Source organism: Euprymna scolopes, chromosome 16 (genome assembly GCF_053919585.1).
Source record: "Euprymna scolopes isolate OS-2025 chromosome 16, ASM5391958v1, whole genome shotgun sequence".
In the NCBI taxonomy this organism is placed as follows: domain Eukaryota; kingdom Metazoa; phylum Mollusca; class Cephalopoda; order Sepiida; family Sepiolidae; genus Euprymna; species Euprymna scolopes.
This window is the reverse complement of record NC_136497.1, coordinates 143,457,295-143,482,131: the sequence shown is the minus strand read 5'-3', so window position 1 is coordinate 143,482,131 and position 24,837 is coordinate 143,457,295. Positions and strand designations below refer to the sequence as shown.

General features: G+C 36.6%; 1 protein-coding gene across 5 annotated transcripts in view; it reads left to right on the top strand.

The window, feature by feature from the left end:
* Window positions 1–24,837, top strand: part of LOC145296137 (alpha-(1,6)-fucosyltransferase-like) — an 884,509-nt gene that overhangs the window by 316,361 nt on the left and 543,311 nt on the right. The window lies entirely within an intron of this gene.

Below are 24,837 nucleotides of genomic sequence, written 5' to 3'. Positions count from 1 at the left end.
TTTTATGTAGATACATAAAATAATAATAAAAAATATAAAAGGCGAAATATGTGTGTGTTTCACAAGATTAGTATCGTTTTGAAGCTTGATGTCTCGGACGACAAATATCGAAAAATTGGCCAAAAACATTCATTCCTTTACCCTCAACCCATTTTTTACAAGGAGGGGTCGCTTTTTTTGCCAACATTTTTGCAAGTCATCGTCTCTCCATTGGATTGGCTACACTTAATTTCAACTGTCTTCACTTCCGGTTGTGCGATAGAGACCTCAGCTAAGACGTTAGTTTGTTTTTTTTTCCTCCTTCGCATTACGGGTTTAAGCTTGGCTGCCTACTACCACATTTTTTTTTTAGACACCTCTCTCCACCCAAACTGCCTACTGTTGTTTTGTGAACCCTAACCACCTGCTACTATCACTTTTTTAATCTCCCGCCCCGGGTTCTTTACTATACCTTCACACACCCGGGCAATGCAGGGGACCCTCTGCTAGTATAATAGAAGTCACACACATTAGGAAAAACTCATTTCTTCAGGGATGTATTTATCCATTAAGTAGCAGTTCAGAAGCTCTGAACCAGCAGTCTACGTCCCTGTACCTGGATCAAAGATATCGATAGAACTGCCACAGTGTCCCGGAATGAATTCACAACGCCATTTCTTACTAACAATAGGATTCTCACCAATAATATAGATTTTATTTTTATCACCAATGCTGCCACAGATGCTCTTGGAGTCGACATGGAAGGAAGTTCTGTCCACGTATCCGCTTTGAGATAATACTTGTAACATGTGTCGCTGATATGATTGACATTTTCCTCACCAAAGACATTGAGATTTCCCCCGAAAGAAACTGAGGTCAAACAGTAAAGTAGTTGAGGAAGGCTGGCCACAGATGACCACTACATATATATATATATATATATATATATATATATATATATATATATATATATATTTCTATGAAAATATACTTTATTTCCTTATTTATGAAGCTCAATGTAATTACACAGCAATATAATGAATGAATGATTTTTAATCATGTCAAAACGCACTTTATCTCCTTTTGACAGATTGATTGTTGCTATTTTTTCTGATGAGTTAAGGGCAAAATAGATTCACTGGTTGATATAATAATTAAGTGATTTGTTTTGCACTACGAAACAGATGCTGTCAAGAATTGTAAATGTCAACTGATTTAAAGGAATAAATTATAAGATGATCAACATCATGAACTTTGGAATATAGACTTTTGTCATTCAGTCAATATATATATATATATATATATATATATATATATATATATAGGCCCTGTCGGTGGGGCATTAGAATACGCTGACTGCCCCCCTGCAGAGGGTAAAAGTCCCTCAATGGGGGTCCTGGATATGACCTTAAACTATATCCAGTGGTGAGGCCCCAGCTTGTGGGCTTTGGGGAGTGTGGAGCCACCCTTTAATTACCATTGCTCCCAAGTCCACTCTGACCCAGAGTGGTAGTACCTGTTAGGGTCCCAACTATGAGTTAAATAGAAACCGATGTGAAAACAACAAATATATTCTATTAAAAAAATTTTTCTTCAAAATCTTTGGATTCGGCATTAAATAACCCGAAAATGGTTGATATGCCGTAAAACAAAAACAACCAACCAACTAATATATATATATATATATATATATATATATATATATATATATATATATATATATATATGAGAAAGAGAGAGCACAAAGACTATAAATGATAATTTACAAGAATTTGTTATTCACTAGTATACCCCAAAAGAAATATTAAGAATTCTTTAATCCACAAAGTTTCAAAGAATATGTTCTTTTCATCAGAGGAAAGAGATTAACAAAATTATTATAGCCAAACTAAGAACTTGCTAATACTAGCATAAATTGAAACTACATCCTATGAAAACTAATTATATATGCATAAAAATGTAAAAAAAATTATGAAATGAAAAATTCAAGTGAAAGGATATGCAGTGATCAGGTCCACAAGGCAAATTGATCAAAGGCAAATTAATGCTCACATAAGTCATATTCTGAGTTATAATACTATTTTTGTGGAAGTATGATTAGCTTTCATCTAGTATCAGCAAATTTATAGTTTCACTATAACAATTATTTTCCTATAATCTGTCCCCCGATTGAAGGAATGCATTCTTTGAAACTCCGCAGATTATGGAAGTCTTGATATTCGTTTTTGAGTATCCTGTCGAACTATAAATCCTTGTAAATTATAATTTCCCGTCTTTAATTGTGTTCTTTTATGACAAGCTCTATTTCCTATTTTGGTTGTATTGAGCTTTTTTATTTGGTTGAGATTACTATATAATCATTAATATTTATATACAATTTAAGTTTACAGTAACTTTTGGTTTGTAAACTTGACTTTTACTCCTTGATTTTATATGAATACTAGCAGGCTTGATTTTATATTAATACTAGGCTCGCAACGTCTTTTCTGTGGGAGAGAGGTTGCAGGGAAGAGAAAAGGGCATCCACCACTAAGCCACAAAGTCTATTTTGTACTCTGCCAAGGCAGGATATGCTGTTTTTAGCAGCTACTGCCCAGATGTGGCAGCAGTACTTGGCTTTTATATAGATAGAGAATTGCATTAGTAGTGAGATATCTTCTGGAGCTGTAGAAGGATCCCACCATTTTCCCAGCGACCTTGGCAACAGACTTAATGTACGTGTTCTACTTCAGATCAGGAGTAACGGTCAAGCTCAGAAGCTTATCAAAACATGGGGCCTCCCCTAGATGAGAGCCATCCATTTCAATTGATGGCAGATGGGGATCAGAGCGTTGATGATGTAAAGATAGGAGTATGGTTTTAGATACATTAAAAGTAACCAGCCACCTCTTCCCCCACTGTACCACGTGCTCAAGATCAGAGGAGAGAGAATCAAAAGAAAGTAGCCAGAGCACAATGAAAGCTTCCCAAAGCGTCTTCAGAACAACAGCAGTTGCACTCTGCTACAGTGCCGCAGAATACTGTGTCCTAGCATGGTTTCAGAGTCAACACATAGGATCAATTGACAAAAAACTCCGAGAAACCCATGTGTATTACCTCAGGAGGTCTGAAGTCAACACAACACAATGGCTACCAGTAGCAAGCTACATTGCACCACTCCACATAAGGATGGAAGAGGCAATTCAAAAATGGGTTCAAAACGTCGAAGAGGACACCAGGGACTTACCAATCCAAGCTCATATACTCGCAGACTTTCTACAACTCCAAAATCAAAAATTTCAACCCAAATGAGACATGGAAGGAGGAATGGAGAAACAATACTTCCAAACTTTGTGCCTCCCGGGTTTTGTTACATGTAGTAGGAAGTAGTGGGTAGCTGCAAACCAGATCAGAACAAGACACTTCAGGACTACAGTGACCAAACAGAGGTGGTGACAAATAGCTCCCCAATCAGCCCAAAGTGCAAGGAAACCCACCCCTCCAGGACATAGACCACCTAATCCTACACTGTCCAGTCACCCGACTGGAAGAAGGCTATACGACAACCCATTTATCTGAGGACACTTTCTCAGACTGGCTTAAAAATAGCGGTATAAAGGTCTAACTCCTACAATACTACTACTATATAATGTTTAGATATTCATGTATAACTCTAGAATAGTAATATTCAAGGTTATGAGGGTTTTATGAAGCATGAAAACGATGTTGTTTTTTTTATATTTAATATGTTATTTTTATATTTCAAGCGCTCCTCTGCTCTTGATCACAAAATGTAATGATCAGTAGCGGAAGACCGCTTGAAATATAAAAATAAAATATTAAATATAAACAAAAAACAACATCTTTTTTATATTTCATAAAACCCTCATAAACTTGAATATATATGTGTGTGTGTGTGTGTGTGTGTGTGTGTGTGTGTGTGTGTGTGTGTGTGTGTGTGTGTGTATATATTATACCTGGCATCCATTTTTTAAAAGCTGGAAGCTGGAATCGCCCGATCGTCGAAAACAAGATTCAAACAATCAAGCAGGGCTGGACGCTCCACAGAATAAATATATATATATATATATATATATATATATATATATATATATATATATATATATATATCCATCCACTTGTCTCTTACGTTTTTAGTTGGAGGTGGCGTTTTCATTGGTAAATGCCCTGCTCGAATGGATCCATTTTCTTCATCATATCAGTACTCGTTTGCATTTTGATACCGACAGACGTGGGTGAAATCCCCTCCACCCCACCTCGAAGACTGGACGGCGCACTAGTAATGGCTTTAACAGGTGGGCAGCAACAGCAGTGAGTTTTGTCCGAGGTTTGGTTTACTGTCAGTTATTAAGGCTGAAATAATGCCTACTGACAGTGTAGAAGGGGAGGGGGAGAAGCGAGGTCATTAAAGTCAAGGTCACGTTTGTTGCCACCGCCAAACATTTCTGGCACTTGATTGCCTCCCTTTGATTGATTCTCTACCAGAATTCCTTGCGGCTGTAATTTATTTCTTGAGCATTGCCATTTATCGAAAGTAACTTTTCGATTTATCACTTTCTTCACTTGGAATGGCACTTCCATCACTCATTTGCGCTTCTTCTCCGAAGCAGCCATCTTTTTTGGCATCTTTGCAAAATGGTTCGAATCACTGTTTAGTGTTTTGTTTCCCCTTTCTTCTCTCGCTCCTTTCCTCTCTGTTTCACCCTCTTTCTCTCTTTTTGTTTTTATTCGTCTCTCTCGTTTTCTCTTTGATTTAAATATCTCCCTTTTTTCTTTAACCCCTTAATCTTAAACCCTAACATTAACCCTAACGCTAAACCTGATAATAATATCTCTATATTGGAAACCTATTGAGATAATAGAAAGCGTAATATACTATTCAGGATCTGACCGAATTTCCTTTGACGTCATCTTGGAAAGCCCGGACAACCGACCTCCTTCACCGCCTGCAACTCCCCTCCCCCGTAACAACTATACAAAGCAATTAAAACAAAAACAAGAAAAATTGATAATGAAAATAAAAATCGAATAAATTACAATATTTATTAATCCAACAAAAATTTCAGCAAATAGTATAGAAAAATCCTTAATCCTAGGATTTTCAAAGATAGGTACTTTTCATCAGAGGATACACATTGACAAATTATTTTGAATCACTGTTTAGTATTTTACTTCATCTTTCTCTTTCTCTCCCCTTTTTTGCCTTTTTCCCTTTCTCTATGTGTATGTCTCTGTCTCTGTCTCTCTCTCTCTCTCTCTCTCTCTCTCTCTTTGCTTTTTCTTGCTTCCCTTTGTTTTTTTGTAACGTGACGTAGCCGTTATACTTTAACTGTATCGTTACATTTCAACTACTAAGACCTGCACGTTGTCTGGTACCGTCGCATGAAAGACATGAAAATACGACTCAGCAATTTTTTTAGATGAATGCAAAAAAAAAAAAAAAACATTTATTTCAATAATTTCCGACTTCACTGTGTTTCAAAATATCACTTACGCGTCGAATGTGTCTGTTGAGACGCTCTTTCACACCCGTCTTTTTTTATCATCTGCTTTTCCGCTTTTTCAACCACACAACGCATTTTCTCTCTCGCCGCGTACGAGCCAAAACACATCTGATCACTTTCTTTGTTTGACCATGTGCTGTGTTTTTATTTCCCTTTTCTCTTCTTCTTCTTCTTCTTCTTCTTCTTCTTCTTCTTCTTCTTCCCATGATGTCAGCCTATGCACACTTGTTTACTTTGCATATGCCACTAAGACGGCTGCTGCTGCTATTTTCGCCAGTCAGCTACCCTACGGCTGCTGCTGATTTTCTCACATGCGTGCCATACATGCTATGTTATATTTTTAGCCCTCTCTCTCTCTCTCCCTTTTTTCTCTTTAATTTTATGTATCTCTCTTTATATAATAATATTACAAAGATCTTTGAATTAGAATCTTATCACCACTTATCAAGGTCCGAAGGCCATATAACGATATACGATCCGGCACCATTTATAACGTTACCCATGTGGCACCAACCACACCAGGTACCTGGCGTCTTTAACCTCGTCGGATTCCACCCAATGTGGCAGGTGTTCTTTAATCGTACCTTGTCTCGTTACAAGTTGGCCTGTTGATCATCCTTACCCACTGTGTTTTCATTGAGGGGCGCTTTTCCTTTCAATCGAATCGTCTTTCTTTCCATGTGTAGAGAGTCTCCGGGTACATCAATCACTCCGCTGGTCCTTGCGGGTTGCTGAAAAATCAAGAGTCCTCACCACAACAAACAGAACTCCGGGTTATAACAGTAACAAACTATTTATTGTTTTCATTACTTCATAACAACTACTGTCTAAATTGAGGTGACTGACTATAGCAGTGAACGATGTAAGACCAGACCAGTAAAGTCACAGAGTTCCCATTAACACAGGCTAGTTCCCATCATAACATCAGGCCCTGAAGGGCTCCCCAAATCGGTAGCACTGGACAAGCCCAGCCGCTCGGTTTGCTGGCTATGACTCCTCTGCTTAGAAATCCTTTTTCTAACCCTAACCCCTTTTTCCCCACCTCTCCTTCAGAGAGTGGTTACAAACACCTTTCTTTCTTTCTCTTAGAGCTTATCTCTACCAAACCTCAACCCCACCTGCACTGAGGCTTTTACTTATTACTAATTAGGCGTGATTAGTCACCCCAAGTCGAAATATGCTTGGCGGCGACCCCTGCCCTTGACCCCCATTCTTCATACCTATCAACAGAGGTTTTTAAAAACAACCTTTTCGTTGTTAACAGATATATAACGGCCATGAAATAAAATAATTATTTGTTTTTTTCTTTCTGAAAAAATCCCATAGACATTTCTGTTTAAACAACATCAAACCGTCATCATCATTAGAATTCAGCCGTGCGAATTCCTCTGAATTCGTGTCGACTAGCAAGGTCACTCGACATCGCCCGGTCCCCATCGGGTCACAGCCATTCAAGGATAAGGGTTAAGTAAGTGTCAGATGGTCGGTGAAACAACACCTTCATGATCAGTTGTGGTGGAAATTAGGTAGAATTTGATTATTTAAGAGGATGACTCAACAAGAATTTGTTTACATGTGACTTGAAAACGACAATGTTGTAGTCAACTAGAAAGCAGCTTTGCAGTATGGAGATCCAAAGGTGGGCAGTTCTAGGAAAATGGATATTAAACCAAATATGATGATTGTGATGGCAGTTTTCATGTGCGTACGTCTAGGTTGATTGAATACTGAATGGTTTAAGTCACGAATGCAAGAACGTTGCAGGATGTTGTGACCCTCCTGCTACAGAAATCTGGTGAAAGTGCAAAAAGGAATTCCGCAATACAGCAATAGGAAGTCCCGTAGAATATTCATGGATATTTTTAGAGTTTGTGTAAAACACAAGGAGGTTCATTAGCTGAGACAATAGAAGAAGTTTGGATCGATTAATTAAGAGCCGTGTGTTTCAGGGGTCAGGTTGGTTGGTTGGTTGTTGGTTGTTTTTGTTTTACGGCATATCAACCCTGTTCGGGTTATTTAATGCCGAATCCAAAGATTTTGAAGAAAAATTTTTTTTATAGAGTATATTTGTTGTTTTCACGTCGGTTTCTATTTAACCCATAGTTGGGACCCTAACAGGTACTACCACTCTGGGTCAGAGTGAATCTGGGAGCAATGGTAATTAAAGGGTGGCTCCGCATTCCCCAAAGCCCACAAGCTGGGGCCTCACCACTGGATATAGTTTAAGGTCATATCCAGGACCCCCATTGAGGGACTTTTACCCTCTGCAGGGGGGCATTCAGCGTATTCTAATGCCCTACCGACAGGGCCAGAGGTCAGGAAAATCGTATTCAAAACTTCTCTGTTCAATTAAATAAATCATAATTCAATGAAAACTGTTTATAAAAGTTAGTGGGTTTTTTTTTGTGATTGTATTATAATTGGAGTGCAGTGAAAAAGATTGTAACATTTCAATGAATACAGTTTATATAGATATTTTTTGTGTTCGTTAATGTTCGTGTGCGTATGAGTGGAGAGAGGTGTTGCTAAGGGAAAGGGCCAGCAACACCAATCCGTTGACTCGGGTCAATTGGGTTTCACTGGTTTATTGAAAGAAAATCTGCTCCTTTTAAAGGATTTTGGTAGTTCCAGAAAGACCCATCTATCTATATATATAAAAGGCAAAATGTGTGTGACCATTTTGTGTATGTCTTCAAAAGGCTTTTCTCGCATATGGTTCCGAGGTCGTTACGATCACTTACAACTGTTTATATGGGTCCTAAATAATAATATGTACGATTTGGGAAAGCGCGTCGCATCTAGATTTATTTACGTCGACTTTTACAAAATTATTGCTATTTTGGCTCCTCGCATGTTGATGAGGCTTTTTCGTATAAAAAGCGAAACTAATTCAAAGTTAACAAGTCCTCGGCATTGTTGCGTCGGGAAATGTCCAGAAGCAATCAGCTTTGACCAATGTTGTACATCAGACAATTGTTATTTAATCTGGTCTGTTGGGGAAAAAAACAGTAAAATTTGGGTAAACAACTGCGTGACTTCTTAATTAGGTCAAATGGAAGCAGCAGAGTTAACTTTTATTGCGCACGCCGGTTTTTATAGTTCAATAAATAAATTCAAACCTGTGTATGTTGTATGTCGCGGTGGCCTAATGGGTAACGTCGCCTGTTTTTTTTTCACACATTAATTTCGAACTCAAGGGTACGGGTTCGATTCTCATACTTACCTACAAAAAAATTTTTTTTTTTTATTTAACCCGCCCCTCCCCGAGTTTTGATTTACCTCAAGACACCCGGGCATCGCCGGGTACCACCCACTAGTATATATATAAAAGCGAAAATGTGTTTGTGCATGTGTGTTCACTTTTTGTCTATGTCCGCTAAAGGCTTTTTTTTTCGGGGGGGGGAGGTTCTCGGGAGGGAGGGCTCGTTCATTCTTAAAACTTTTTATATGCTGTCTGAATGATTATATCTACGATTTAACAACAGGCATCGCCTGTCTATTTGATTTGCCCGACTTTGAAACGTTAAATATTCCACATTTTTGGATCGCCGCGTTGCTTTCGTTTTTCGGTATAAAAAAGTGAAACTAGATTCGAATCCCTGGCCAATGGCCAGTGGTCTTCAGAAAGCGATATAACGTTTGGTCAATGTCGGCTTATCACCATATCAGACGATTGCTTTCAGTTCGAGACACTCCCCTAATAAACGGGGAAACTGGTTTTCCCCAAAGTTGGGTAAAAACAAACAAACCGGGTTATTGACCTCATTAAAAACTGTCCCGCAGAAAATGTTAACTGCTGAATAGCTATTGATTACATCGTCGTAACGCTCGCACAAAATGTTAACTCTAAGACATCCACTTGACGTCATTAAGTGCGGGCACCTGTCAATTCTCTTCTTACTTAAATAAATTCAAACGTCTTTCAGTAACTCATTTTTGCTGGCCGAGCGGTTAACGTATCATGTTTTATTCACATTTTATTTTCCAACTTCGGCTCAGGGCTTTGGGTTTGATCCTATCTACTTACCAAAACTTTTTACCCCCCCCCCGTGTTTCTTTTTGATTTAAGATTACACACACTTCGAAACACCCGGACAACGCCGGGTACCCCCGCTAGTGTATTATATAAATCTCATCTGTCTGTTCAAATGTATGTATGTATGCCTAAAACTTTCAACAGATGCGACGGATTTTCACAAGTTTGGTATCGTTTTGAAGTTCGACCCTTCGGACAACAAATATAAAAAAATTGGCCAAAAACATTAATTCCTTCACCCTCAACTAAGCACTTTTCTACAGGGAGGGGTCGCTGTTTTCGCCAATATTTTCGAAAGTAATCCCCTCTTTTTGATTGACTAACCTTAATTTAAACCTTTGCCGCTTCTGGTTTGGCGATGGACGCATCAGCAAAGATGTCATTTTTTTTTTTTTTCATGTTCTTTTCCTCCTTTGCGGTACGGTTTCGAGTCTGCCTGCCTACTACCACTTTTTTTTTTTTTTTTTTTTTTGCTCAACACACACCTCCAAACACCCGGGCAACGTCGGGCACCCAAGCTAGTTTCAAATAAATTCAGAAAGTTTTCGGATTGATCCAAAATATAATTGTTTTTATTATTATTATTATTATTATTATTATTATTATTATTATTATTATTTAAGATAATGTATGCACAAAAAATATGCGTACAAACGCGTTTATGCGTTTTGCTTTTGTACGTCGTGTAAACCTCGACGCTACACATTCTCTTTCTCTATTTGCATGTCTCTCTCTCTCTCTCTCTCATTCTCTTTAATTTAATGCACCTCTCTTTCTCTTCGTAACCCCTTAATCTTAAACCCTAACATAGTTTTTGATGCGCATGCATCTAAGTCGATCGAACACTGAATGGTTTGTTTAAGTAATGCTGACCTAAAATGTCACTATGGAAGTCACGAATGCAGGAAAGTTGCAGGATGTTGCGATCCTCGTGCCGCGGCAATCTGGTGAAAATGCAAAAAAAAAAAAAAAAAAAAAAAAAAGAATCTGGCTGAAAATACAACGTAAACACGCGTAAAAAAAAAATAAATAAATAAAATAAGGCCACCAGCCTACACTACCATCCCTTGGGGGTTCTACTTGTGTCGAAGAATGCAAATCTTTTCATGGAATAACAAAAGATGTATCTGCACTTTTTATGCATGCGGATAGAGGTCACACAACGACGATATTCGAACATGACTTCGCCTCTACTGTGTGCATATCTATGACATGAAAATGATGAGAATGTTTGTTTTGTTTTGTTTTTGTTTTTTGACAAAAAACAAGGTTTATTCTATGAATAAAATGTTTCAGTATGGTATGTAGGTTTATTTTGGATTTTTTATACATAAAAAAAGAAAAAAGATTTTTCATCGTTCATATATACTATCTTAACCGTGGAAATTCCACAGTGCTTTATATATATATATATATATATATATATATATATATATATATATATATGTCATCCAAATACAGTACTGTTTCGCTGTATCACAGCTCATCGATGCGACTAGACCAACAACTACCTCAAGTTAGGATTGAAACTCGATCGCGAGTTGCGACGAAGTGGGGCATTTTTTTTTTTAAAACCTTATATAAAAAAGATCGACTATAATGTAAAAAGAAACAAAATTATAGTCGATCTTTTTTTATAAGGTATAAAATAAAAAAAAGGCCCCACTTCGCTTTTTAAATTACAATCCTGTTGTTCTTCGAATTTACTATATATATATATATATATATATATATATATATATATATATATATATGAGAGAGAGAAAGAGAGAGATAATTTCTACTTACCACTGATATTTAACAGAGAAGGTGTGGTTGAAATTGCACAACTCTTGCCACAAAATATTTCATGTGCAAATCATAGCATCATCAATGATGTTTCGTAGTATTTATCGAAATCGACGGACGGACATTATATATATATATATATATATATATATATATATATATGCATAGGTAGTTGCCTGTCTAACCGCATTGATGAGCTGTGATACAACGAAACAGTACTGTATGTGTATGACTATATGTGTGTGTGTGTGTCTATAATTTTTTTACTCAATGTCGCAGATATAATCTTTTTCGGAGTTATCGCTAAAAAGATGTTAAAATTCATGCTAGACAATGGTTCTGTCAATACTTTAATACAGAAGGCTGGAACTCCTGGTTTCCCAGACTGTATCGAGCACGCCACTATGTTGTGGGACCGAATAAAAATAGTCAAAACTAATAAATCTACCGAACTTCATGTCATTTTGCTAGACTTAGAAAATGTATATAGCTCAGTAAGACAGCAACTACTTGAGAAAGCAATGGAGTTTTTATTTTTTGATTTCATAAGATATTAGAAATCTTATATTGGCGTATTTCAAATGTCCATATATGAGATTTTCTTATAATAAATATTCAACGAACTGGCAAAAGTTGAATATTATGGGATGTGTTATCTCACAACTACTGCTTGTGTTGATAATTGAGATGATATTGCGTAGGGCTAAAAGCAACATCAAATAATGATAAAAAAAAATTCTTTCTATGAAGGCGTTTATGGATTATGTAGCCGTAGTCCCAGAATCCAGATCATGCATAAAACAATTATCTGCCTACAGGAGCTCTTCAAGTGAGCTGCGATGAAAATAAAACCATCAAAATGTCGCAGTTTATTTATAATTAAAGGATCCTGCAGAGAAACAAGGCTCTTTGTCGATGGAAACAAAATTTTCACAATCTATGAAAAAAATGCGTCAATAGACTTAGTCGCTGGTTATTCTCTAATTAATCCAAAACAAAAAATGATTGTAAACATTATCATTTGTTAGTGTTAAAATTTGAAATTAGTGTTTTTCACATTTATTTTAGCAATTATCTTGTTAGTGCTCTGTGAAAAACCTTTGCCCTGTTCAGGGGCTCCATGGTGTCCTGAAGTTTGGGAAACCCTGCTCTACCATGTTGTACCGAAGAGACACTCACCCTAGGTAGGTTGAACTGGCTAAGGAGGAAGTTTCCTGGGAGTATGAAATTCATACGCAACCCTCAGTCCCATGTATATATCCTCGTCAGGGGAGATAATGACGTCAGGTTTTTGCAATCTTGCAGAGAGGTGTCGACATCCTCTATGTACAGTTCTTAGTATTCCCAAATAGTTACCCATCTGATACTGACCAGGCTCAATGTTGCTTAATTTTTATGATCTAACGAGAACTAGTGTGTCAATGGGATTATGCTGTATTGATAATGCTCTGCTGGTTAGCAATGGCAGAAGTTCCCTAGATTTACTGCATCCACTAATATAAATCTCACCTGTCTGTTTAAATGTATGCATGTAAGTATGTTTGTATGTCTGCCTAAAACTTTCAACAGAGGCGACAGATTTTCACGCGATCAGTATCATTTTGAAGTTCGACACTTTGGACAACAAATATAAAAAAAATTGGCCAAAAACATTCATTCCTTCACCCGTAACTGGGTACTTTTCTACAGGGTGGATTCACTTTTTTTCGCCGATATTTTCGAAAGTCATCCTGTCTTTTCGATTGTCTAGCCTTAATTTAAACCTTCATCACTTCCGGTTTGGCGATCAGCGCAACAGCAAAGACGCCACGTTTTTTTTTTCACGTTCTTATCCTCCTTCGTGATACAGGTTCGAGCCTTTCAGCCTACTACCAAATTTTTTTTTTTTTTGCTTAACACACACCTCCAAACACCCGGGCAACGCCAGGCACCGATGATAGTCTTCTAATATCTTTTTGAAAGGGAACAACTTCAATAATTTCGCCATCACAACATACATTTTCTTTGAATCACTTGTATACAAACTGGTTATCATCTTTAAACTTAATCGTGCACATTTTTTATTGCTGAAATAAATTAATAACGCTCCAGTAAATATATCACTGCCGATGCGATCCTCTACCTGTATGGGAGCCAAGTACGTCTTAAAATGGAGTACTGTTGCCACATCTGGGAAGGGCCTGATCGGCGCGGCCTATCCTGCCTTGATAGTTAAAAACTGGCTTCGAAACCTAGTAGGCAATGTTTTGGTCGATGTGACCTCCGATCTTCTTCAGATGTATTTTGTTGAACTTGGGAATTAGGGGGGGAATTTTTAACAGAACCCTTTATTTACTACACGGAGGTAGTTTGCTCTTGTTCTGTCAGTCATAACTGGATACAGGTCCTAAGTAATTCGTAATTGTATTTTTCGATGGCCCGCACTAAGAATTAAATCTTCAACCTTCAGGAGAATATCAAACTTAAAGGCTACTATATTGTAGTAAGCCAGGAGTGGGCAATGTTCATTTTTCTTCCCTGCAACTTCTCTTCCACAGAAAAAAGCGTTGCGAGCCTGTTTCTGCTTTATCATTATTTTCATGGCAAGTGCTCGTCTGAGTTCTAATCTATCGTTCACCCTTTGCCAAACTTTCACAAAATACACTTGATTAGCTACAACCACTATCAACAATTTCCACCACTCTCTATCTGTGCTTACATCTAAACACAAATTCCATGAACAAAGCTTCTTTCTCAGAACTGCCTGCCTGTGAAACTCTGTTCCGCTGGCCTGCTTTCCAGTTGACTACAATATGGTAACCTTCAAGTCTAATGTAAACAAGTTCTTTTTGAACCGTCCCCTTAAATAATCAAATTGTACCGAACTTCCACCATTAACGATTACTACACTACCACTTTACATTCATTAACTCTTATCCTCGAGTAACCTTCGGGCCTCGCTATAAAAAACGTTTGTTGTAGTAATCTACCCTATTGTGTCAAGACATGGATGGTAACAGAAAGCAATCTCAGGCAACACATTACTTCAGTACTTTTTTGTTAACTACTAAATTGTCTTATTTCTTTTCAACCCATTATGGCCACAGAAACATTTTTTTTTGTACCTTCGTTTCAGAAGTTTTCATAAAAATATCCACTGTTGGTATTTTTTTGCTGGATTTCGATTTTTTTTTTTTTTTTTTCATTTAAATGTATTCAGGGTGTTCGGCAATATTTGAAGAATATTGGGTGCAAGTATAGCGGAAATGGTGGCGGTGGTTGTTGGTGGTGCTGGTGGCTGCTGCAAAAAAGTCAGCTTTTCATAATAAATGTCTTTAAGTTTAAACTGTGCCAATTTAACCAGACATGTCTCTTGGCAAACCCTTTGAAGTAGTTAGACTCTTATTTTTATCTTATTCTTTATCCAACTCGTGTATCTATATTTATATGGGTTTGCTTGTAATATATCCGTGTGTGTGTGTCTGTGTGTGTGTGTGTGCGTATGTATGTGCGTGTATATGTCTGTATATGTGTGCGTGTGTATTTATATGTATGTATATGTGTATGTTTGCATTTATGTGTATGTTTGTATATTTATATGTATGTGTGTATTTATATGTATGTATGTGTGTGTATTTATATGTATGTATGTATGTATGTGTGTATTTAGACGTATGTATGTGTGTGTGCGCGCGTGTGTATTTCTATGTGTCGGTGTGTGCAATAAAGATCTATATTATATACATTCTGTAAATAGATTTCTCATATTACCAACTAACACAAAAGTATAGACTTCCTCCTCCTCCTCCTCCTCCTCCTCCTCCTCTTTTTCCATCTTCTTCTGACATTCCTTCTCCTCTGCACCTGTTGTTGTTGTTGGTGGTGGTAGTGGTGTTTTTGTTGTTCTCCTTGTTTTGTTTTGTTTTTGTTTTTTTGTTTTTTATTTTTTAGTTTTAATCTGAGGTGGAAATTTTCGAGGAATGGCCCAGAATAGTTAACACTAAAGAACTCATGCAATGAACAAATAATTTATAGCAAACGCAGTAGAATTAAATTCCCTACCGATTCGTATACTTTTAATGCATGGAAACTGTAAGATTTTTTTTTATTTCAGAATTTTGTTTCGATGTTTGCCACATATGAACCAAAATGGCGGCTAAACTTCAGTTAACTTCAAGCCTGAAAATAAAAAAATTAGTTAATATACCACTAGGCCTAAGTACGAGTGGCAAGATGTCCTCTCTCAAATAATAAAAAAAAAAACTAATAAAACTACTTTACTTATTTACGAGTTTAACCTTACTTTTCTACACTACCTTGGGAAGAGTGAAGCCAATGCCCCTAAAGAAGAAACACTCTGGTTTAGCAAAAATTATCTGGATAGCCCCTTTGACATTTCCTGGTCAGGGCGCTTCGGGCGGTAAGCTGGAAGGCAAGACCTGGAACCTCAGTCTGACAGGTGGCGGTACATGTAAACGGCCAGAACCTGTGATACTTATTTTTGACTAGCCTGGGTGCCCGGCACTGCCCGAGTCTTTGAAGATATGTGTTGAGCAAAAAAAAAAAAAATTGTTGTGGGCAGGCAGGATCGAACCTGTACTGCAAAGGAGGAAAAGAATATGAAAAAAAAAAGTGACGTCTTTGCTGTTGTGTCCATCGCCAAACCGGAAGTGGCGAAGGTTTAAATTAAGGCTAGTCAATCAAAAAGAGGGGATCTTTCGAAAATAGTGGTAAAAACAGCGACCCTTTCCTGTAGAAAAGTGCCCAGTTGAAGGTGAAGGAAATCATGTTTTTGCCAATTTTTTGATATTTTTCATCCGAAGGGTCGTGCTTCAACACGATACCAATCTCGTGAAAATCTGTCGCCCCTGTCGAAAGTTTTAGGCAGACATACGAACGTACGTACATACATTCATACATGATGATTGCAACGTCTTGTCAGACGAGTGCCACTCCCTCAGACATTTAAAATCCATGAACCCAAATGCCTGAAGGAACAGCTATACAAATATGATGTTACAGAGTCTTAGCTTTGTACGACAGCTAAGTCTTTCTCCTGATTCAAAATGTTGAGATCCAGCAACAAGCAAGAGCAAGATAGCCAGCAACAAATTAAACTGCAGACCAGCTTAATGCGGGTAATGGTCTTCCGCTTTATGGTTTTTTAAATCAGAAATTTGCTTCTCCTAGAAAGGTTGCCTTCACCACGGCTTACGGGAACCCTCTCCACCCCAATACACATATACACACACACAAATATACACGGTGCTAGTTGGCCGTTGACCCAGAAAAAGAGTTCATTCGCCCTTACATACATACATACATACATACATACATACATTTAAACAGACAGGTGAGATTTATATTATAGAATAAAAAATAGTTGACTGGTATTTCTACCTAAGTCTCCACACAACTGAAGCAGCGAAGAGACCCCCCTTACAAAATATACACTTACAAAAAAATAGTGAATAAAAATATTAATAGGGTATATAAATAGTATTTGTGATATAAAAGATTTTGTTTTGGGATGGAATAAGTAATTGATATTCCCATTGTTTCTGTCTGCAGAACAGTTATCTTCATTCTGATTGTTATGTTGTGATATGAAGAATACACAATGAAATATGTGTAAGAGATTAATGTAGTTTTCTTGAAGCGTTTTTATTGTATATATAAAAGAAATTTAGGTTTATAGGAGGCAAAACAATGCAGGTATTTAACGGATTAACACAAACTGAAACAACTTAAACTGTAATAATGGAACAAGCTATTCAGTTTATTGTGTGTGTATGTGTACGATTATACATATTTGTGTGTGTGTGTTATATACATACATACGATTATATATATTAGGGGTCTGGCAAGGCTACAGAGGAGACAACCAAGCAAAAAAAAAAAAAACTAACCAAAGTTCATCCCAAGCAACAAAACTGAAGCTAGCCTGCCAGGACACTATATATAGAAATGCATGCAAATTTGGCCACATTTTATTGCTGTGAAAATATAGGTTCTTTTTTACCAACTGACATAAAATTTAACCATAGCATAGTATTATAATCTTCATAAATCTTGCAAATTTTAATATAGTTTCGTCCAATAGAACCAAAGGTATGAACATTTTAATATTCAATTTGGCTACGAGTATATATATATATATATATATATATATATATATATATATATATATATAACCAAGTTCTTTTTTTACAAATTCCAAATTTCAGCGACTATTGATCAGAATTTAACAAATGAAGGCTTGTTAAAAAGGTAATGACCTTAATTGTGTAGTGGGCTATGTGAAATTTGTCCTTAGGGTCGCACATTAAGGGGATCATCCATCATCCAGAGCTTATTTTTGGCACATTTTTACAGCCATAAAATGTTTCAGTTTTAGTCACTTGTTTTCCTAGTTTGAATATGAATTACAAAATACCTGATATTTCCCCAAAACCTCTGGCCTTGATGGAGGGGAGACTAAAACTTACTGCTATAGTTTCAAATGATCTGAAATAACAACAATGAGAGATTTGATTCCAAATATTTCTCATATGTTATATCTCCCCCTCTTTAGTTTTAATACATAAAGTAAATTTCAGAGTGTATAAGAATTATTTGATATTCATAATCGTACCCTATTTCCAAAAAAAGGGAGATATAGCATATGAGAAATATTTGGAATCAAGTCTCCCCTTGCTGTCATTGCAATGTAGAGAACCTGTTAATTTCATAAAATTATTTTTTATATATAACTAGCTCGGGGTACCCGGCGTTGCCCGGGTGTTTTTGGGTGTGTGTGAAAAAAAGAGGTGGGTTTGAGAAAAAAGGAAGTTTTTACGGCGCGCAGTAAAGTCTGGAAAAAACAAACAAGCAAACAGGTGCTCGTTTTTTATTGACGTGGCGGGGATTTTGTGCGGGGACAGTTTTTAATGAGGTCAATTGTTTGTTTTGAAAAGCCCGCGCTGTCGACATTGAACAAACTGGCTCTGGGCCTGTGAATAGAGTCGAGTTTCGCTTTTGTTTATACCGAAAAGCGAATGTAACGCGTGCCGATACGGGAAATGTGGAATAATTAAGGTTTGAAATTGAATAAAATTAAATAGACAGGCGAGGTCCGTGGGTAACTCTGAGATATTACAATTTATGGATGATATAAACAGTTTTAAGAAGTTGCGAAGCGAGCGAGTGGTTCTCCGAAAGAAGCCTTTTGCGGACATCGCGGAAAAGCGTACATACACACACACATACACACATACATTTTCGCTTTTATATTTATAGATGGCATGAATTAGAAGTTAAAATTCAAAAGTCAAGTATCATAGTGCAATTGTGATCTAAGCAGAAACATCCATTTTGAACACACAACTGTCCTATCAAAGAACCTACTGTTGATTTTATTTGCCTGTCCTTACTGCTTGTGCGGTGATAATGGCTTGAATTTAAGTTTAAAATGAAAAAGTCAAGTATCATGGTGCAATTGTGGTTTAAACAGAAACATTAATTTTGAATGTGCCCCTATCAAATCAAAGAACTTATATGAATTTATATGTCAGGCCTTTGTGCTTGTGTGGTAATAAAACTTCTCAAATGCAGATGTTAGGCTGTATGAGGTGTTAACATTGATCAAAATTGCCTGTTCTTTCTTTCATCGGATTATTTCGATTATCGATACTTATTGAAGACATTCCGATACAAAACCTATCCAAGAACACTGCCAGGAACATAAAGTACCTTTGTGTGAAATTTCGTCAAAACCAGGCCAGCCGTTTTCGGGTCTATCGAGTTGTAAAGTCCTGTTGGGGGACGGCTATTATACAATGCGACACAACAGAGTGTATAAATATCTCCACTGGAAAATGTGTAAAAACTTGAATATCCCATGTAGTAGCAAATCCTGGGAACATGTTTACCAGAAATAACAGTTGGAAATAAGTCATACACCATCCACTATGACTACGAAATTCCTACAGCTACATATCTAGAAAATAGGGCTATTAAGCCTGACATAGTGATATGGGACAAGAAGGAGAAAGTAGCAACCCAAGTTGAAGTACGCGTCCCCAATGATGTTGGCCTTAACAGACCAGCGAGGGAGAAAATAACAAAATACCAACAACTTATGTACGACATGAAAAGAAACTGGAATCTTAAGAAGGTATCAATCATACCAGTCATTATAGGAGCAACCGGGCTATGGAAAAAGAATTTCAAAAACTATCTGGCGAATATACCCGGTGAACCAAGTGCAAAAGAAATAAAAACAATAGCACTGAAAGGGACAGTTAGAATCTTTAAAAGATCTCCTGGTTGGAGTAACTAAACTAATGGGAGAATATTTGGCATCCGGTAGAATGCCCCATCCCCAGGAAAAACACAATGATAAGTAAATTAAAACAGTCCTTTTATATATAATATTGGATATATGATATAATACGTGCAGAATGCTTTTAGTTGCGTCAGGTGGTTAGATGGTACATATTACGTTTAGATTTTCCATGACGGTCTATTTTTCCTTTTTTTTTTTCCAAGTGTCTTTATTGGTCATTTCAAAGGTGAGACAAAGATTTATCGAGTGTACCATCGGCGTCGCCGTTTTTGGTCTTCTGTGATTCAATCTGTCGTTTTTTTCCTCCCATTGTAGCCACTGTCGTACGTGCCGATAATTTCCGTTTTCCATTAGTTGACTATAAACTCATAGCCAGTGGCTTTTTTCTGCTAACTAGGGTGTTTGTTCATTTCCTTCTAACGGAAGACAATCGATGCCCCCTCAGAAAAAAAATTAATTAAATGATGCTTATAACTACGTTACGATAATTTGACTTGTTCGTATTCGTTCTCTTGATATAATTACGTGATCACGAATGGCACCACGTGAAAGTTGCAATAAAATTCCTTAATGGAAAGTGCTATGGAAGTTAGACCTGACAATACTGAATCGTCACTCTGCACTGACAACCACCTCACAACCGTCAACTCGCGATACCGTCTGAAAGGGCACCTGCTTGATGAGGGGGTTCATAATGATGCAACGGTTGCATACTGTACTTTTGAACCGGCATTGTTCAATTCTAATTACAAGGAGAAATATTTAACATGATTTTTTAACGGAAATTGCTCCAGACAAGGTGTAAAGCCACTTGATGTAAAAAAACAAAAAAACTATCAAGAACGAAATATGATTATTGCAAAGACAAGAGATGCCTTTTGTTTAAACTTGAAAAGACCAAGGTTATAAGTAAGAGGTAAGCAGTCAGCAGGGAAAGAGTTCCACAAGATTGGAGTCTAAAAAATAGCTGTTGATTGTACAGACGTTATATGTATAAATGTTAAGACTCGTTTACCATAAAGTGCTTCAAATAACTTAACACGTTTAGAGATGACTCGCCGGGGGGGCGGGGCGTAAAATATGCTTAAATATGATATTTTAATTCGTCCAGATTTCATATATACTATTATAGAGTTGTGATTTCAAAAGTAAAAAAAAGCAAAACTATAGCATTCAAAGCTGGTGACGTTATCACTGTACCAAAGTGACACGCATATGAATTGATTATAAATTTAAAGCAAAGAATGATGAATGTACAAATGTTTTACCATTTTTGTTTTTTCAATTTTGACCCGTTTTTGACCCCTTAAAACGATTTTAATCGGCTAAAGATCCATAAAAGAAGAGTCCGTAAAAAAAATCCAATCATTTGAGGCCCCTAACGCCGCTCTGTGACTTTTAGTTTCGAAGGAGATAGAGTTTGAAAATATGAAGGCAGACACTGACATATAGCCTTTTATATATTAGATAATGCAGGGTGGAACGATAAAAGTGTCGCCCCAAAGAAAACAACACTACAGATTTATTTTTAAACTTTTATTGGAAAAATTCAATTTAGGTAACTTGATTATATAGTAGAGCTGACATCTATTCAGCCTCAATCACCACCTCGATATGGGTCCAGAACTGGGAGAATGCCTTTTCCACACGCCCGGCGGGAGCTCAGCGAATACTCAGTGGATGACGGCGATCTTTGGTGTTGTGGGAGGCTATGTTGATGTTCTTGACGTATGAGCAAATGAAGTAGTCTAGTGGGTTTGGGTCGGGGAGGAGTGGGGCCAGTGAGAGAAGAGTACAATGTCGTAGCATTCCTTCTGAAGCCAAGCCTGGGTCTCTTTGGACTTGTGAAACGGCGCTGAGTCCAGCTGCCACTCTCAGGGTCTGTCAGCGGCCACCTGATTACAATAGAGGATCACCACACTCTTCAGCACATCCAGGTATGCTTTCGTGTTGCCTTTCAAGCAGACTTCAAAGATGTGAGGTGGCATGATGTGGCCCTCACTTGAAACCACACCAAAGACGATAACTGTGGCTGGAAACTTTGTTTTCATCACTCTGGGCATATCCCTGTTAATCATGATAATCCAGCAATGCATTTTGAGGGTGTCGGTATTGGCCCTGTTGTCATAGCTTGAATCGATTGAGAGCATGAGTTGTACAGCAGCGCATCTCCGATCTCACTCGTTGAACATTGTGTCACTTTCAGACATGACATAAGGCTCCTATTGCTTTTTGAAATTGTACACAACTGGCCAGCTAGTAGACGGTCTACAACAAAAAAAAAAAAAAGAAAACTGGTTTTCATCAAACGGAAATGGAATCATTTATCGTTAGTTTAAAATCAATAATTATTACTACCAATAAAAATCAATAATTATTACTACCAATAAAAATCAATAATTATTACTACCAATAAAAATCAATAATTAAAGGTAGATTTTGTTGTAAACAGAATCAAATAAAAAAGGATAATTAAAGGACTCACTTTTGGCATCAAAAATTTTTTTCGATTCCAATTTTGATAATCCCCAAAATTACGATTTTTCTGATTCCCGAATCCAATTAATCATCCCAATACTAATATATATATATATATATATATATATATATATATATATATATATATATTGATTGAGATTGTTGGACTGACTTCCTCATCTTGGTTGTTATCGTCACAACGTTTCGGCCGTTTTGCCCTCTGGCCTTCATCAGGTGTTTTGTAACGAACTGGGGAACCATTTGTTAGGAGTCTCGAACCCAACCCTTTATTATTATTACGGCGGTACCATGTTCGGACTCCAGCTAGGCTCTGGGACATAGCTGCTGATTCTCTGTTTTGAATGTTACTTTTTACTGCCTTCGTTCAGGATTGAACTCAGCACCTTTGGGTAACTGTAAACTTTGATACAACGTCTAGGACCACTCGGCCATATGTCCTAGATGACCAAGATGAGGAAGTCAGTCCGACAATCTCAATCAATGAAAACACCTCATCTCAAAAATACAGACAATTACTATATATATATAATCTATTAAACTGTAGGCGGAAAATAGCAAACAACTGTGTTCACAAAATAAAATTTACTCTAGGATAGCGATACAAAATAGCTTTAAAACTAACAATAACAATAGAAAAAAAAACAAATAAATAAATCAAATAAACATGAATATACATAAACGATCACATACATATATGTATATATATGTATATATATATGTGTATATGTATATGTATGTGCATTGTTGTGTGCACATAGGTATATTTATATGTATAAAAAAATTAAAAAAAAGGAGAGCTAAAGACTAACCTAGTTCTAAAACAGATCCTTTGTTTGATAAAATGCATACCCATTGGCTGGTAGGAAGGGGCGCGGTGGATACTAGAAAGCTGAGTGGCCAACTAGAAATCCTCAACATATATAAAAACAAGAAGCAACGACAGAATTCGCGCATAAGCCTGACGAATCCTATAGTTGGATGAAACGCAGAATATTCAGTGTAGCTTAATCGCCATATATATTTTATAAATTACTATATATATATATATAAATATATAATTTTCAGAATGTCAGAGATTATATAATTATTTCTACAGTCAAACAACGTCGCAGCTCACACAAGAAAGTCTATTAATTATTGATCTGTGTTAGTGAATCGACTTTCTTGTGTGTAATGCGCATTTGCTCATGTGGCAGAGTATTCGCCTTGTATGCGAGATGTGGTTTCGAATCCCGAGCTTGGATATGTCTAACTGATAAGCCCAAATGAGAGCGAAACTCGAGTCTTGGACTTCCGGTTTGTTGGCTGCCATGGCTCTTGTGAGCTGTGACGTTGTTTGGTTGTGGATACGCGCACACACGCACGCACGCACATATATACTTCTTCAGAATAGTTTTTATTTAACAATCAGTCGTTACGGAAACGTGAGATTGTAAGGTTTACAAAATATTACTGGCTGTAATATTCTATAAGTTATCCCATCTAAACAAGAATTGCTCGATATGCAAGATAGAGCAAATAAATTAAATTGTGATTCAATGAATTTGAAAAAACTCTCATTGAAATGAAATGAAGTGGTTGAGTTTCATATCAAAGAATTTTTATTATTCTAAGCAAGACAAAGAATGCTTTAGAAAATTAATCTCCTTAACCTATAGGGTTTCGATGTCTATCATCTCATCAGAGGAGAGAAAATATTAGCAAATACTTATAAAGGTATGCACCCTATTTGCTAAAGTCAGTGAGACATGGAAAGTCAAAGTCAAAATAATAAATTTATCAGAAGTCCTGTAGCAGAAGGATTTGAAGAATTTTTTTATATGAAACTCAACCATTTCATTTCAATGAGAGTTTTTTTTAATTCATTGAATCGCAATTATATATATATATATATATATATATATATATATATATATATATATATACATTGTATATATATATATATATATATATATATATATATATATATATATATATATATATATATATATATATATATACAATGATTTATTTACGCCACCCTGTCAAAATTAAATCTTTTTCTGACGCCAAACTCTGACCATACTCCCCCACCCCCCAAAGTCACTGTTTGTCTGATTTGTTAAATTTCATTCTCTACAAAAATCCATTTTTTCTCTTTCTTTTCTTTGACCTGTTTTACTTAGTTGTTTTTTCTCTTTCTTTTCTTTGACCTGTTTTACTTAGTTGTTATTCAAACAAAACAAAAATGACATCCCAACGTCTTTTCTCTTTCCTTTTTCTAACGTCCAGCTCGATGTTTTCAATTGTAAATGAATAATAAACAAAAATATTCAATAAAACAATATATTTTTTCCTTCTTGCCAAGAAGTTAGACACAAGGCCAGGTGTGTTTTTTTTTTGTTTTGTTTTGTTTTTTGGGAAGCTAACGTACTGGAATTACAGCACTCTGGCCTAGAAAATATGTCTGAGCAGTCTAGTCGGTATTCCCCGGTACGATCACCTCAGGCGATTAAGCAATAAACTATCCATCTGATATATTTCCTCGTTCGTTTGTTCAGTAGTTTCCATCAATTTACTGTTTTTATACATCATTATAATACAGCTTCCTATTGCATGAAAGGGCTGTCCCCTTCTCATGTAAGTAAGAAAACATACTAGATAAGTGCAAATGATATTTGGACAAGGTTAGAATCGAACCCTGTAGGCAAGTGTTAAAGATAAAGGAAAAATAAAATGTTAGAAAT